At 48.5% G+C, this 15,876-nt stretch overlaps 1 pseudogene; it reads right to left on the bottom strand.

Annotated features, from left to right (window-relative positions):
• Window positions 1-446: 446 nt before the first annotated feature.
• Window positions 447-15,876, bottom strand: part of LOC140487204 (uncharacterized) — a 62,333-nt pseudogene continuing 46,903 nt past the window's right edge.

Genomic DNA, 15,876 nt, shown 5'->3' with positions numbered 1-15,876 from the left:
GATAGAGACATACAAGGTAATCAGAGGATTAGATAGGGTAGACAGTGAAAGACTCTTTCCTAGCATGGTGACGTCAGCTTGTACGAGCGGACATAACTACAAATTGAGGGATGATAGATCTAAGACAGATGTCAGAGGCAAGTTCTTTATGCAGAGAGTGGTAAGGGGGTGGAATGCCCTACCTGCTAAGGTAGTCAACTCAGCCACATTAGGGAGATTTAAACAATCCTTAGATAAGCACATGGTTGATTTTGGGATAGTGTAGGGGGACAAGCTGAGAATAGTTCACAGGTCGGCGCAAAATCGAGGGCAGAAGGGCCTGTTCTGCACTGTACTGTTCTATGTTCCATGTTCTAAACTTAGTGCAGGAGGCTGAAAGAAATGAGCAGCTTTAAAACAAAAACCTCTTGGAGCTCAAAGCTTTCAATGAGAGTCTGAGGCCGGTGTTAAGTTCAGGTAACCTTTATTGCAACCCAACTTTGTTACAGCTTCAGATCCCACCAGCAAAAAGGCAGAGAAACAGCAGGTGCTTTTTGAACAGCTCAAGGTCAAAGTGCACACACCACACCTCCCCTGTCCCACCCCCCTCACTGTTTTTACTATTGGCCAGCACCAAGTTGTCCCTTTGTAATTGGATCCTTGGTACAGCTGTAACCCGGAGGAAGTATTGCCTCACTCAGCAATTTTAACCCATACCCTGTCTCCAAGTAAGTGTCTCCCTGCTCATTTGCCAGGAAGGGGCAGTGTAGAGTCAACCAGACTGCTGTGGGTCTGGAGTCACGTGTAGACCAGACCGGGTAAAGGATGCAGCTGGAACGACTGAGTGAATCCTTTCCCCCAATGGTGGTTCCCTTCCCTAACAAGGGAGAGAGGGAATCAGATGGGGGCTTTCTCCCCTGCACCACCCCCTCCCTGAAACGGTCTCATTGTTAGATTCCGAACTCCACATTTCTGACCGAATACCGATTCTGCCATCTGTCGCGGCAGGATTTGAATCCGGCAGACCTCGGAACCGGGTTGATAGTCCAATCGATAATGGCACTCGGCCGTCATTCCTTCAATCCCCCTGCGATGGCACGTGAACTCGCTGGTGCTTCCACAGGTTGCAGGAGTAGGTGAAGCCCTTCCCGCACTGAGAGCAGGTGAACGGTCTCTCCCCGGTGTGGATCCGCTGGTGTCTCAGCAGGGTGGAAGATGTGCTGAAGGCCTTCCCACACTCGGGGCAGCTGAAGGGCCTCTCCCCCGTGTGGACCCGCCGGTGGGTCAGCAGGTGGGAGGTATACCTGAAGCCCTTCCTGCACTGAGAGCAGGTGAATGGCCTCTCCCCCGTGTGGACCCGCTGGTGAGTCAGCAGGGTGGAGGAATTGCTGAAGGCCTTCCCGCACTCGGGGCAGCTGAAGGGCCTCTCCCCGGTGTGGACACGTTGGTGCCTCAGCAGGGTGGAAACCTGGGTAAAGGCCTTCCCACACTCTGGGCAGCTAAAGGGTCTCTCCCCCGTGTGGACCCGCTGGTGGGTCTGGAGGTTGAAGGAGCAGGTGAAGGCCTTCCCACACTGAGAGCAGGTGAACGGCCTCTCCCCCGTGTGGATACGCTGGTGGGTCATCAGGGAGGAGACGTGGGTAAAGGCCTTCCCGCACAGAGAGCAGCTGAAGGGCCTCTCCCCCGTGTGGATACGCTGGTGACTCTGCAGGGTGGAGGAGCAGGTGAAGCCCTTCCCGCACAGAGAGCAGGTGAATGGCCTCTCCCCCGTGTGGACATGTTGGTGCCTCAACAGGGCGGAGGAATTACTGAAGGCCTTCCTGCATTCAGGACAGCTGAAGGGCCTCTCCCCCGTGTGGATACGCTGGTGGCTCCGCAGGTTGGAGGAGCAGGTGAAGCCCTTTCCGCACTGAGAGCAGGTGAACGGCCTCTCCCCATTGTGGACACGCTGGTGACTCCGCAGGGTGGAGGAATCGCTGAAGGCCTTCCCGCACTCAGGACAGCTGAAGGGCCTCTCCCCCGTGTGGACACGCTGGTGCCTCAGTAGGGTGGAGACCTGGGTAAAGGCCTTCCCACACTCTGGGCAGCTGAATGGCCTCTCCCCCGTGTGGACCCGCTGGTGGGTCACAAGGGTGGAGGAATTACTGAAGGCCTTCCCACACTCGGGGCAGCTGAAGGGCCTCTCCCCTGTGTGGACCCGCTGGTGCCTCAGCAGGGTGGAGACTTGGGTAAAGGCCTTCCCACACTCTGGGCATCTGAAGGGCCTCTCCCCCGTGTGGATACGCCGGTGACTCTGCAGTGTGGAGGCCTGGGTAAAGGCCTTCCCACACTCTGGGCAGCTGAAGGGCCTTTCCCCCGTTTGGTCCTGCTGGTGGGCCAACAGGTGAGAGGAATATCTGAAGGCCTTCCCGCAGTCGGTGCAGAGGAATGGCCTCTCCCCCGTGTAACTGCGTCGATGAGTCTCCAGGGTAGGTGGGACAAGGAAGCCTTTCCCACAGTCACCACACTTCCACAGTTCCTCCACAGGGCGGGATTCCTCAGGTTCCTCCATGGCCACAGCTTCAGCTGCACACAAACACGTGTAGAGCCCCTCCCTGCCGTGAAGTCCCCTTCCCAGGCCGTATCACTGTTTCAGGCTCCACACACAGTGCGCTGCAACAGTGGGATCTCTCGTCCAGTCCCACTGATGCTGAAAACGTCCTCAAACAGGAACCAAAAAGTGTAGATCCCTCTCACAGAAATCACAGTCAAAAATCGTTGTGGTCCCGATGGATTCAGAGACTGTCAGACATTGACATCAAAGTGAGGACTGCAGACACTAGAGAGTCAGTCAAAAAATGTGGCGCTGGAAAAGCACAGCAGGTCAGGCAGCATCCGAGGAACAGGAGAGTCAATGTTTCGGGAATAAGCCCTTCATCCGTTGATTTTGAAACTTCAGTCTTCAGATTTTCATATACTCTGCAAAAAGAGATTACAAAAGTCATCACTATCAGTACAGGGTAGAAATTCAGAACAAGCAATTCTACTTTCTGTGGAATAATCTTTTGTTGTTCCACAAAACTGAAAGTACCATCCCACTCTCCCATCCCCTCTGTTCTCACTGCGCTCTAACTAATTCCCCTGAAGGTGCTGATTCAGGATCTTACAGGGGCAGAAAAAGCAAAAACATCAAGACTGACATCTCTCTGAATTTTGGATACCTCCACCTGAAAGTTAATATCTTTCACAACATTGGGATCCTGCTGAGAGTGAGCAGGTCTGATTTTGGGAAGCAATAAAAAAGTGTCAATTCAGCTACAATGCAGCTTCTTGAGGAAGGACCAGACACAAAATGGTTAATGACACCGGGAAGGTGGGAGCAAAATGAGACATCAAGGCATTAACACAGACACACTTCAGTCAAACTCTTCTGCTCCCAGTCAGGGCAGAACATGCTCTCTACGAGAACTCCCTTGCTGGAGGGTCCCTTGGAGACACTTCAACTGGACTTCATTGAGTTGGAGAAATGAGTTGAGTTGCTATAAATATGTTTTGCTTATTGTTGATGTCTTTTTGAAGTGGATTGAAGCCTACCCTCCTCCTAACACTACTGCTGAGACTGTGATGAAGATTTTGTTTAAGGAAATAATTCCCCGCTTCAGTATACCTGCGTGCATTCGCTCAGACAATGGACGACACTTTGTATGTAATATTAACGGAGAACGGAGAAACCTTCCAGGTTTTACTTCCCACCCCTATGACGGTCACAGTCGCTGGGCGCTCAGCTTGCGTCCAACTGCACCGTTGTCAATTGAATGGCCGCACCAATCAGTCCCCGATTCCATTCTATTTGTCAGACTTCCTACTGCCGATCCTGTGAAGAGAAATATCACTTTCCAATACCTCCGGTCTGTGTATACAAACAGCTGGTGTAACACTGCCTGGGGTACAGCAGGCCTTATGTGGCACATGGACCTGGAATGGAACCCTTCCCTTGTGCATTTATAGGCCTTTTCTCTTTTCAGAACCTGATACTGTCACCAAGACCATGAACAATAGAGCTAAGGGAGAGCCCAATGGGAACAGCATTCTGAGGACCATTGTCTCCCATACACTGCGAGTGCTCAAGTCACTTGGCCCATTTTGTACAGTGCTAAAGCGACTCCTCTTGCAAAACGTTGACCCTATACTCCTGTAGACCTGACCAGACCCCCTGCTGTAACATTTCAGTAACCTATTTTGACAAACTCTCCCTAATATACACCAAACCAGACTATTATTTCTTCAGCTAAGGTAAAGCTACCAATTTCCTTGTCCTGGATGGCAAAGATGTCCCTCATAAGGTCACTATCGGAGCCCTTGTTCCCACAACAGTACCTTGTCCAGGCCAGTGGACAAGTCGATGGAACCTCAGCCAACCTTGCTCCAACTGAAAGGATCCCAAGGGACTGGGTGACAATACAGGACACCCGATAGGCTGGGGAATCCAGAGTACCCTGAGGTTGGAAGGATCGGCAGGGGTGACAAGTCAACAGAACCTCAATTCCCTCTTTTGTGGCCTGACCATTTAAGGAAATAAGAGTAAAGAGGCTCTGGAACAGAGTAAACTGGGATTATCAGACCTGTGTCTTTACTCTATGCAGAATCGGTGTGCCTTAGGCTATATACTCGCCCGGGAGGGTGAGGTCTGCACCATTGTCCAAGATAAACGCACTATGGGCATTCCCAATCTCACTGGCAATATTAACTAAGATACAAGAAGTGATCCAGGTATTCCGTGACAGAATGACTGAAGGGACCAGTTGGGGAAACTGCAGATTGGGCCGATGGTACAATTGGCTTATCAGTTTAGCTATGTCTGTTTGTCGGTATTGGTATTGTTAGCTATTTAATTGCTAGGCTTATGAGGTCCCTTAGTGATATAGATTTGCCCCAGAAGATGTTCCTTTCGCGATCTGATGGCTCACCCACACGTGTCGATGGTGATGATAAATATGACCAGATGAGCTGTGAAGATGGTGGTGCTGCTCTACAGGATGTTGATGGCTGGACCACCTTGAAGGGCATTCGTTTGGACTAGCCTTCTCTTTCAGTGATCGCGGTGCAATCAAAGGGAGGAATGAGAGTGTGGGCATCTGGGTGATAAAGTCTATAGCCTTAAAACTTGTCTTTAAACATTCAGACTAAAATGTAATGCTGAATTATTGAATACATTTACTGCACTAGAAAATAAACAGGTAGGAAGGCTCAGAAAGAGGAGAGAACTTAAAGATAGGGACACCTGGGCTCACCAAGTGATAACAGGATGCTGTAAGGCAATGAAGAACGTTTGCCTCAGCATCGGTGAATCTGTGTGAACAGGACACCAAGTGATAACATTCACAGCCGTTCCCTTGTGAGACCATTTTAGTGCTGAGACTGTTGAATCCTGTAGAAAATTAACTCTTAGTGCTTATCTGCAATGGATTGAAATGAATTGCATTTTGGGACTTTATGATGATATTGAGTATCCATTACTGGTTATTAAATACAAACTCTGTAAAAGGAAATATTGATAAAGCTTTACCTTACTTGCTGCAGGCGAGGCTCCAGCAGAGGAAACAGGCCGCGGGCACACTTCCGGCTTCGGGATGGCCACGCCCACTGATCCAGGTCCTGTCCCGCCCCCTCCTCCGCGAACGTCACACGTCAACCCCGCCCCTTCCGAACGCAACTCGTAGACCCCGCCCCTTCCTGAAGCAGGTCATAAGCCCCGCCGCTTCGGGACAAAGCCCCGCCTCTGGGAACCAAACCTCTTTCCCCTCCTGCACTAAACCCCACCCCTTCGCCGCTAACCCCGCGCGAGTCAAAACCACGCCCCCCTCCCTCACGCGCAACCGCCCACAAAGCCGCGTGCGTCCACGCTGGACGCGCCGCATCGTCCGCTGAGCCTCGCCCCGCCTACCAGCGCGCGATCCTCACGAGATGAGCACCGCCCTTCCGCTAAAACCCGTCCCCCAGGATAAACCCCGCCCCTCCTGGTAAACCCCGCCCACCCAGGTGTATTTGGAAGCACTAGCTTCTGCAGCGCTGTTCCTTCTGCGGGTAGCTGTGCTGCAGGATCATAAGACACAGAATTAATAGCAAAACATCACAGTGTCTTGCAACCGATGCAATGTTTGGCAGAAACCTGGACCGCTGCTGAATCCTTCATTTTTTAGAAGGGGTTGCAGGTTTCAGTTCATCAATATATAAATTCCAGAACTTTAGATCAGATTCCCTACAGTGTGGAAACAGGCCCTTCGGCCCAACAAGTCCACACCGATCCGTCGAAGAGCAAAACACCCAGCCCCATTCCCCGTCACCTAATACAATGGTGCAATTTAGCGTGGCCAATTCACCCTAACCCACACATCTTGGGACTGTGGGAGGATATCCGCGCAGACGTGGGAGGGGAATTGAACCCGGGGCTCTGGTGCTGTGAGGCAGCAGTGCTAACCACAAAAAAAACAGGTGACATTTTCTATTCTTCAGCGGTAGCAGCAACCCAGGAGTGGGGAGTCACTGAGTTGAGGTTTTACATTTGAAGTTGGAGAGCAGAGGTTCCTGGGAGAGGAGGGACGACTTATTTTTATTTTCTTCCTGCTGTATAAGTCAGAGGGTACTGTTGAGGGGGGAAAACGTCCTACTAGGGTTATGCACTGGGGCCCAGGTCTCTTGCACCAGAAGGAAAGGAGGGAAAGCAGGAGAGTATTAGTCATTGGGGAGTCGATACTTAGAGGGTCAGATAGAAGGTTTGTTGGGAACGAACAAGACTCGCGGTTGGTGTGTTGCCTCTCAGGTACCAGGGTGCGTGATGTCTTGGATCGTGTCTTTGGGGTCCTGAAGGGAGAGGGTGTCCTGCCCCAAACCATGGTCCACGTAGGTACCAACGACATAGGTAGAAAGAGGGATAGGGATGTAAGGCAGGATTTCAGGGAGCTAGGGTGGAAGCTGAGGGCTAGAACAAACAGAGTGGTTATCTCTGGTTTGTTACCCATGCCACGTGATAGCAAAGCAAGGAATAGGGAGAGATATTATCTGAACACGTGGCTGTAAGGATGGTGCAGGAGGGAGGGTTTCAGGTTTTTGGATAATTGGGGAAAGTGGGACTTGTACAAACAGGACAGTCTTCACTTGAACCAGGGTGGGAAATTTGCTGGTGCTATTCGGGTGGGTTTAAACTAGCTCAGCAGGGGGATGGGAACCAGGGGTGTAGCTGCAATGCACAGGAGGATGAGAGCAGGAAGGACAGGGACAGGATTTCAGGGTCACAGGAATGTGCTGGCAGACAGCGAAGTGGTTTGAAGTGTGTCTACATCAATGCCAGAGTATCCACAATAAGGTAGGTGAGCTTGCAGCACGGATAGGTACCTGGGACTTGGATGTTGTGGCCATTTTGGAGACATGGATGGAGCAGGGTGAGGAATGGATGTTGCAGGTTCCAGGGTTTTGATCTTTAATGAAGAACAGCCAAGACGGTAAAAGAGGGAGAGGCGTGGCCTTGTTAGTCAAGGATAGTATAACGGTGGCTGACAGAACTTTTGATGAGGACTCGTCTACTGAGGTAATGTGGGCTGAGGTTAGAAACAGGAGAGGAGACGTTACACTGCTTGGAGTTTTTGTATAGGCCTCCGCAGAGTTCCAGGGAGGTGGAAGAGAGGATTAGCAAAAATTATTCTGGGTAGGAGTGAAAGGAACAGGATGGTCATTAGGGGGGACTTTACCTTCCCCAACATTGACAGGAAATGCTTTCACTCTAGTACATCGTATGGATCAGTTTTTGTCCAGTGTGTGCAGGAGGGTTTTCTGACACAGTATGTCGAAGGGCCGACAAGAGGGGAGGTCACACTGGATCTGGTGCTTGGTAATGAACCAGGCCAGATGTTTGATTTAGTGGAAGGTGAACACTTTGGAGAGAGTGACCATAATTCAATTAGGTTTCATTTAGCGATGTAAAGGGATAGGAACATGCCACAGGTCAAGAGTTATCGATGGGGCAAGGGCAATTATAATGCAATTAGGCAAGAGTTAGGATGCATAGAATAGGGTAGCAAAATGCAGGGGATAACGACAATTGAAATGTGGAGCTGGCTTAAGGAACAGATATTGTGTGTCCTTGATAGGTATGTCCCTGTCAGGCAGGGAGGAAGTGATAGGGTAAGGGAAGCGTGGTTTACAATAGAAATTGCGTCTCTTGTTACAAAGAAGGAGACGGCTTATGTGTTGATGAGCCAAGATGGTTCAGATGAGGCGATGGAGAATTATAGATCAGCGAGGAAGGATCTAAAGAGAGAGTTAAGAGCAAAGAGAGGACATGAGCAGTCTTTAACAAATAGAATACAGGAGAACCCTAAAGCTTTCTCTAGGTATGTGAGGAATAAGAGGATGATTAGGGTAGGAATAGGGCCAGTCAAAGACAGAAGTGGGAAGTTGAGTGTGGGCCCTGTGGAGATTGGAGAGGTGTTAATGAATATCTCTCATCGGTCTTCACTCAGGAAAAAGAGAATATTGTAGAGGAGAAGAATGGGGTACGAGATATTAGACTCGAAAGGATCGAGGTTAGTTGCACACAGGTGTTATCAATTCTAGAAGGAGTGAAAGTAGACAAATGCCCTGAGCCGGATGGGATTTATCAGAGGATTCTTTGGGAAGTGAGTGAGGAGATAGAAGAGCCTTTGGCTTTGATATTTGAGTTGTTACTGTCTACAGGTTTAGTACCAGAGTGGAGGATTGCAAATGTTGTGCCCTTGTTCAAGAAGGGCAGCAGAGATGACCCAGGTAATTATAGACCAGTGAGCCTTACTTCTGTTGAAGAAAAGCTTTTGGAAAGGAATATTAGAGATAGGATTTATAATCATCTAGCAAGCAACAATTTGATTTCAGATAGTCAACATGGTTTCATCAAGGGCAGATCGTGTCTCACAAGCCTCATTGGGTTTATTGAGAAGGTGACCAAGCATGGAGATGAAGGTAGGGCAGTTGACATGGTGTACATGGACCTCAGTAAAGCCTTTGATAAGGTTCTATATGGAGGCTGTTGGAGACATTGCAGAGGCATGGGTTGTTGTGGGCTCACCCAGTGATAACAGAATGCTGTAATGCAATTAAGAATGTTTACCTTAGCGTCGGTGAATCTGTGTGAACAGGACACCAAGTGATAACATTCACAGCCGTTCCCTTGTGAAATTAATGATAGTCTTTGAATCTGACCCTGAAACAAGACTCGGTACTATCCATAGCTTTGTAATTAATGGTTGGATCTTATCCATTATAATGGATTCTTACTACCCCTTGCAAGCGGGGCATTCACAAAATAAATCTTTGCTGTCTTCAGCATTCAAAAGGACGAGAGAGAGAGAGACAGAGAGAGAGAGAGAGACAGAGTCAGAGACAGAGAGAGAGAGAGAGACAGAGAGAGAGAGACAGAGAGAGAGAGACAGGGAGAGAGAGAGAGAGAGAGACAGAGACAGAGAGAGAGACAGAGACACAGAGAGAGACAGAGACAGAGACAGAGAGAGAGAGAGACAGAGAGAGAGAGACAGAGACAGAGACAGATCGAGATCTGCTATGGATTGAATTGAATTGCATTTTGGGGCTTTATGATGAGAGATTTTTATTCCACACTTCCAAAGAGTATGATTTCCAGGACAAACCAAGAGTGAGGCTTTACAGGTCTGAGTTCTCAAAGGATTCCCTGGGCCACCTCAAATCTCCACTTTAACATGGGAGGTAGGACAAAATGGCTTCTGCTTGGCTAACTCGGTGGGACTGAGTCAGGCAGATACGACTCAGAACAAACAAGAAACCTCAGACAGATGTAAGTCCAGTGAAAAAAATTGCAAATGCAGAAGTAACAAATCTGAACCTAACCATCAATCGCAGAAGTAATGTTTAATCCTAACCACCAGACAGAACAAATACGATCCCGAGAACAGGTTGTCAACAAGAGATTATGCTAGATTAGATTAGATTCCCTACAGTTTGAAACAGGCCCTTCGGCCCAACCAGTCCACACTGACCCTCTGAAGAGTAACCCACCCAGAACCATTTTCCCTCTGACTAATGCACCTAACACTATGGGCAATTTAGCATGGCCAATCCACCTGACCTGCACATCTTTGGACTCTGGGAGAAAACCGAAGCACCCGGAGGAAACCCACGCAGACACAGGGAGAATGTGCAAACTCCACACAGACGGTCACCCAAGGCTGGAATCGAACCTGGGACCCTGGTGCTGTGAGGCAGCAGTAGCTAACCACTGAGCCACCATGCCACCCTAGGCTAAGTCAAAAATGCACGAGGACCTTGCAGGATCTGATTGGTTGTTACTATGTGATCATGCTCAATGTCTGAGTCTGAACAATGTACATAAGTTCGATCCAAACTCTGTAAAAGTTGGCGGATTCTTTTGGCACTCTATGAGTGCTCATCAGTGGCTCAGTGGTTAGCACTGCTGCCTCACAACACCAGGGTCCCAGGTTCGATTCCAGCCTCGGGGGACTAGCTGTGTGGAGTTTGCACAATCTCCCCGTGTCTGCGTGGGTTTCCTCCCACAATCCAAAGATGTGCAGGTTTGGTGAATTGGCCATGATAAACTGCCCGTAATGTTAGGTGAATTAGTTAGAGTGAGATGGGTCTGGGTGGGATACTCTTCAGAGGGTCGGTGTGGACTGGTTGGGCCGAAGGGCCTGTTTCCACACTGTTGGGAATCTAATCTAATCCTTCTGGGCTGATCAGAGTCTACCGACCCGGTCGTATCAAAGAATAAACTATTGCTTGGATGATTGACAAAGAGTCATTTCCAGGTGTGTTTATTGACCAATCCCAGAAATCCGAAGATCCGGACAGCAGTCCAGATCAGAACAACCAGACAGGAAATGGTTAATGTCCCCAGGATGTGGGGAGCAAAATAAGACACCAAGGCGTTAACACCAACACCAGGGAGAACCTGAACATACAGACGTGACAAACATTAGTGGCAAGCCAGAATCACAGATGTACAGCACAGAAACAGTCCCTTCAGTCCATGCTGACCAGATATCCTAAATCAATCTAGTCCCACTTGCCAGCACTTGGCCCATGTCCCTCTAAATGTTTCCCAACATATAACCATCCAGATACCTTTTAAAGGTTATAATTGTAGCCACCACTTCCTCTGGCAGCTCATTCTTTACACACACCACCCTCTGTACATAGGAGTTTCTCCTTAGGTTTCTTTTAAATCTCACCATAAACCTATGAGCAACCCCAGATCAAAGATCCAAAAATGTGCAGGTTAGGTGAATTGGCCATGCTAAATTGCCCGTAGTGTTAGGTGAAGGGGTAAATGTAGGAGTATGGGTTTGGGTGGTATACGCTTCGGCGGGTCGGTATGGACTTGTTGGGCCGAAGGGCCTGTTTCCACACTGTAAGTAATCTAATCTAATCTAATCTAAAAAAGATCTTGTCTGTTTACCCTCGCCATGCCCCACATTATTTATACAAGGTTGTAGGGTCACCCCTGTGGGATATTGGTAAAGCGGTGTTACTTCTGCAACCATAATTGCTTCTGCAAAGTAAATGAACTAACACCAGGGTATAATTGTTTCAGCCAACAGTGGAGTTAACAAGAACGAAAGCTATGTGAAGGAAATATATAATTGCTTTTGTATGAGCTAAAATGTGCATACATGAAATGTGCCTGCAAACAATGTTACAGACAAACAGATAAAGGTGCTGTGAGGGGAGGGGGTGTAGATGAAACTAGATGTGCTCGTACAAACAGTTATAACCATCTGTTTCCTGCTTCTGCAAAAACAAAAAACCCACACAATCAAGGAGGTCAGAAGGCTCAGTGTCGCCCCAGGGGCGGGGGAGAGGGGTGGGGGAGAGGGGGCGGGGGAGAGGGGGCGGGGCACGGGGGGGCGGGGCACGGGGGGCGGGGCGGGGCGAGGGGCACGGGGGACGGGGCGGGGAGGGGGGGGGGGCGGGGCGGGGCGCGGGGCAGGGGGGGCGGGGCGAGGGATTGAGAGATAAATTTCAGGTTATCCGGTATATGGTGATTTTAAAGAATATCAAGGGTCTTTTAAGAAATTACTTGTAGCTGACCACAAAAAAAGGGCAGCGGGGCATTTCGTAATAAGCTCATAGTTTGTAGGTCTGGTTTTTCCACTATCAAGATAGTAAAGGATAATCTCAGAAGTCAGACGGTTAGATAAGATAAGAGGAACTGGATAAAATAACAGGAAGGCTGTAACGAACAAGGACAGCCAAATAAGGCAGATTTAAAGAAAAACAAGCCAGATCATTAATAAGTATGATAGGCTTAGGCTTGGGTGCAGGGAATTACCAAATGAAGGAATAACGGGCACAAGTAATAACTAAATAAAGGGATAGAATGAAATAGACACTTATGATAGGTTTATTGCTCAGTGTAGGGGTGCCGAGAGAGCCCTCAGAAAAGTATAAAAAGCTCTGTATTTTACTGTCGGATATGTTTCTCTTCATACAGACACCCATCTTTCAAGATGTTCGAATAAATGTGCTGCTTCAGAACTCTTTGACTCAGACTGAAAATTATTGATTAAGTGGGGTTCGTTTCTCAGTGCACTATGGGTAATCTAGCACGGCCAATCCACCACAACCTGCACATCCCTGGGCACTATGGGTAATTTAGCATGGCCAATCCACCCTAACATGCACATCCCTGGGCACTATGGGTAATCTAGCATGGCCAATCCACCACAACCTGCACATCCCTGGGCACTATGGGTAATTTAGCATGGCTAAACCACCCTAACATGCACATCCCTGGGCACTATGGGTAATCTAGCATGGCCAATCCACCACAACCTGCACATCCCTGGGCACTATGGGTAATTTAGCATAGCCAATCCACTCTAACATGCACATCCCTGGGCACTATGGGTAATTTAGCATAGCCAATCCACCCTAACCTGCACATCCCTGGGCACTATGGGTAATTTAGCATGGCCAATCCACCCTAACCTGCACATCCCTGGGCACTATGGGTAATTTAGCATGGCCAATCCACTCTAACATGCACATCCCTGGGCACTATGGGTAATTTAGCATGGCCAAACCACCCTAACATGCACATCCCTGGGCACTATGGGTAATCTAGCATGGCCAATCCACCACAACCTGCGCATCCCTGGGCACTATGGGTAATTTAGCATGGCCAATCCACCCTAACCTACACATCCCTGGGCACTATGAGTAATTTAGCATGGCCAATCCACTCTAACATGCACATCCCTGGGCACTATGGGTAATCTAGCATGGCCAATCCACCACAACCTGCACATCCCTGGGCACTATGGGTAATTTAGCATGGCCAATCCACCCTAACCTACACATCCCTGGGCACTACGGGTAATTTAGCATGGCCAATCCACCCTATCATGCACATCCCTGGGCACTATGGGTAATCTAGCATGGCCAATCCACCACAACCTGCACATCCCTGGGCACTATGGGTAATTTAGCATGGCCAATCCACTCTAACCTGCACATCCCTGGGCACTATGGGTAATCTAGCATGGCCAATCCACCACAACCTGCGCATCCCTGGGCACTATGGGTAATTTAGCATGGCCAATCCACCCTAACCTACACATCCCTGGGCACTATGGGTAATCTAGCATGGCCAATCCTTCACAACCTGCACATCCCTGGGCACTATGGGTAATTCAACATGGCCACTCCACTTTTGATTAGAGTGGTGCTGGAAAAGCACAGCAGTTCAGGCAGCATCCGAGGAGCAGGAAAATGGACGTTTCAGGCAAAAACCCTTCGTCAGGAATAGAGCCTGCAGGGTGGTGAGATAAATGAGAGGAGGGTGGGGGTGGGGAGAAAGTAGCATAGAGTACAATAGGTGAATGGGGGTAGGGATGCAGGGGATAGGTCAGGGAGGAGGGTGGGGAAGGTAGCAAAGAGTACAATGGGTGAATGGGGGAGGGGATAGGTCAGGGAGGAGGGTGGGGAAGGTAGCAAAGAGTATTGAAGATGAAGGAATTCTGTTTTGAAAGCCTGACCTTGCAGCTGCAGGCTGTCTCTGCTCCTCAGGCCATTAGACTGTGCTGCTTCATAGAATGATGGATTGGTTCTCTCTGTCCCTTATCAGTAATTAGAGCCGAGCTGAACCTGCAGTATAAGATAACATTCAGTTTTGTAGACATGAAGAAATGGACAATGTATGTGAACCTTACGACTGCCCCTCAGTTGCATAATTAATGGAGAGTGGGGCTTGTGTTTTACATAAAACATGTAACATTCTGTATTTTATTGGATTACGTCAGACTTTATTTTGAACTAACGTATTCCCCATAGCAACGAATAAAGCTAGTTAATTGCTCAAGGTCTCCTCTCCTGACTACTTTCCTTTAAACGATTTGACACACGAGTTACTTTGCTCCAACAGTACTAATAGAAGGGAGAGAGAATTCCTCAAGTACGGCACTATCAGAATCCTGGGACAGCCCTATTTCTGGTTTACTTCCTAATGAACAAACATTAAGCATTTATTTATTTCTGATTTTGTTTCATTTTTCTTGTTTGATTCCCTGCTGTGACTACACTCTGTATCTGGAATGGTGACAGGCTGAGATTGTGGGTTGGCTTTCGATTGACTGAATGTTTTCTTGTTCTGGAAGCTGTCAAAGAGGCGTGAAAGCTTCAGCAGAAGTCCAGCAAAGGTGAGGACAGACCGACATCTTACTCTGTGGGAACAGGGAGATCAGAGGACAGAGAAATCAGGCCATAAATCCGAGCTTACACCAGACTACCCTGTGATCAGTGCTTTGATTAGCAGTGCCAACCCTCTGCCTTTACCTCGCTTCCTATCTGACTACACCTCAATATTCAGGATCCAATCCTTGCCATCCTGAAGCCATGTCTCTGTAAGGAGTCTCAGACCATAATTATTCACTTCAGTGTGTGCAGTTAATTCATTCACTTTTGTTACAATGCGGCACACATTCAGACACACCATGTATCGTTTCAATTTTTGTGATCTTTAGTATCCAGTTTCGATTGCTGGTACATTTACTCTCCTTGTCCCTTTCTATTGTTCTCTGATGTTCATTTTCCACATCACTACACTGCTCACCGGCCTTGATTTGGATTGGCCATGCTAAATTGGCCACAGTGCCCAGGGATGTGCAGGTTAGGTGGGTTAGCCATGGGAAATGCAGGGTTATAGTTTCATAGTAATAGAAGCAGGAGTAGGCCATTTGACCCATCCAGCCTGCTCCACCATTCATTACGATCAGGGCTGATCTATCCATTGTCTGAGCTCCTCCTCCCTGCATTGTCCCAACTACCCTTAATTCCCAGACTCAACAGAGACACTCGGTCTTGCAGCTGTACTGTTACCTGATAAACAAATTCTTTCCTTGCATGGGATTATCTTTCTCTTTGCAAGGACCTATTGCACACATCAGCTACTAACCAACACGGTCCAGACACTACGTGACTGGGCAAAGTGCCTCAGTTTGCTCAATTTCCTGCAATTAACAGTTTGCTAATTGTTAAATGATTGTAACTTATAGAATCACACAACTCTGTTTCTTGTCGGAGTGACTTGTGACCATGAGGTCGACTTGGCTCTCCCCGTGAGCTCCGAATAAACAGTCAATAACCCAAGGTTTGTGTGTCATGATTACTTATCTAATACTTATTGGACTACTACGAGCAAGTCACCCACAGCATAATCCACTTCCATCCCCAACATGGATCAAGACACCATCCCTTTTTGCCAGACAAGTAAATGTCTCAAGCTCAGGAAACAAAGCCTGTCAAACATTAACAGGCGCAGATCTAGACCAACCTTTTCCAGAGTCTGTCCCTTCACCTCGATTGACTTTCTTTTTCCCCTCAGCTCCTACAAACCAACAG

The sequence above is a fragment of the Chiloscyllium punctatum genome, chromosome 16 (assembly GCF_047496795.1).
Source record: "Chiloscyllium punctatum isolate Juve2018m chromosome 16, sChiPun1.3, whole genome shotgun sequence".
In the NCBI taxonomy this organism is placed as follows: Eukaryota; Metazoa; Chordata; class Chondrichthyes; order Orectolobiformes; family Hemiscylliidae; genus Chiloscyllium; species Chiloscyllium punctatum.
The sequence above is the reverse complement of the archived record's forward strand: the minus strand, read 5'-3'. Positions and strand labels throughout refer to the sequence as shown.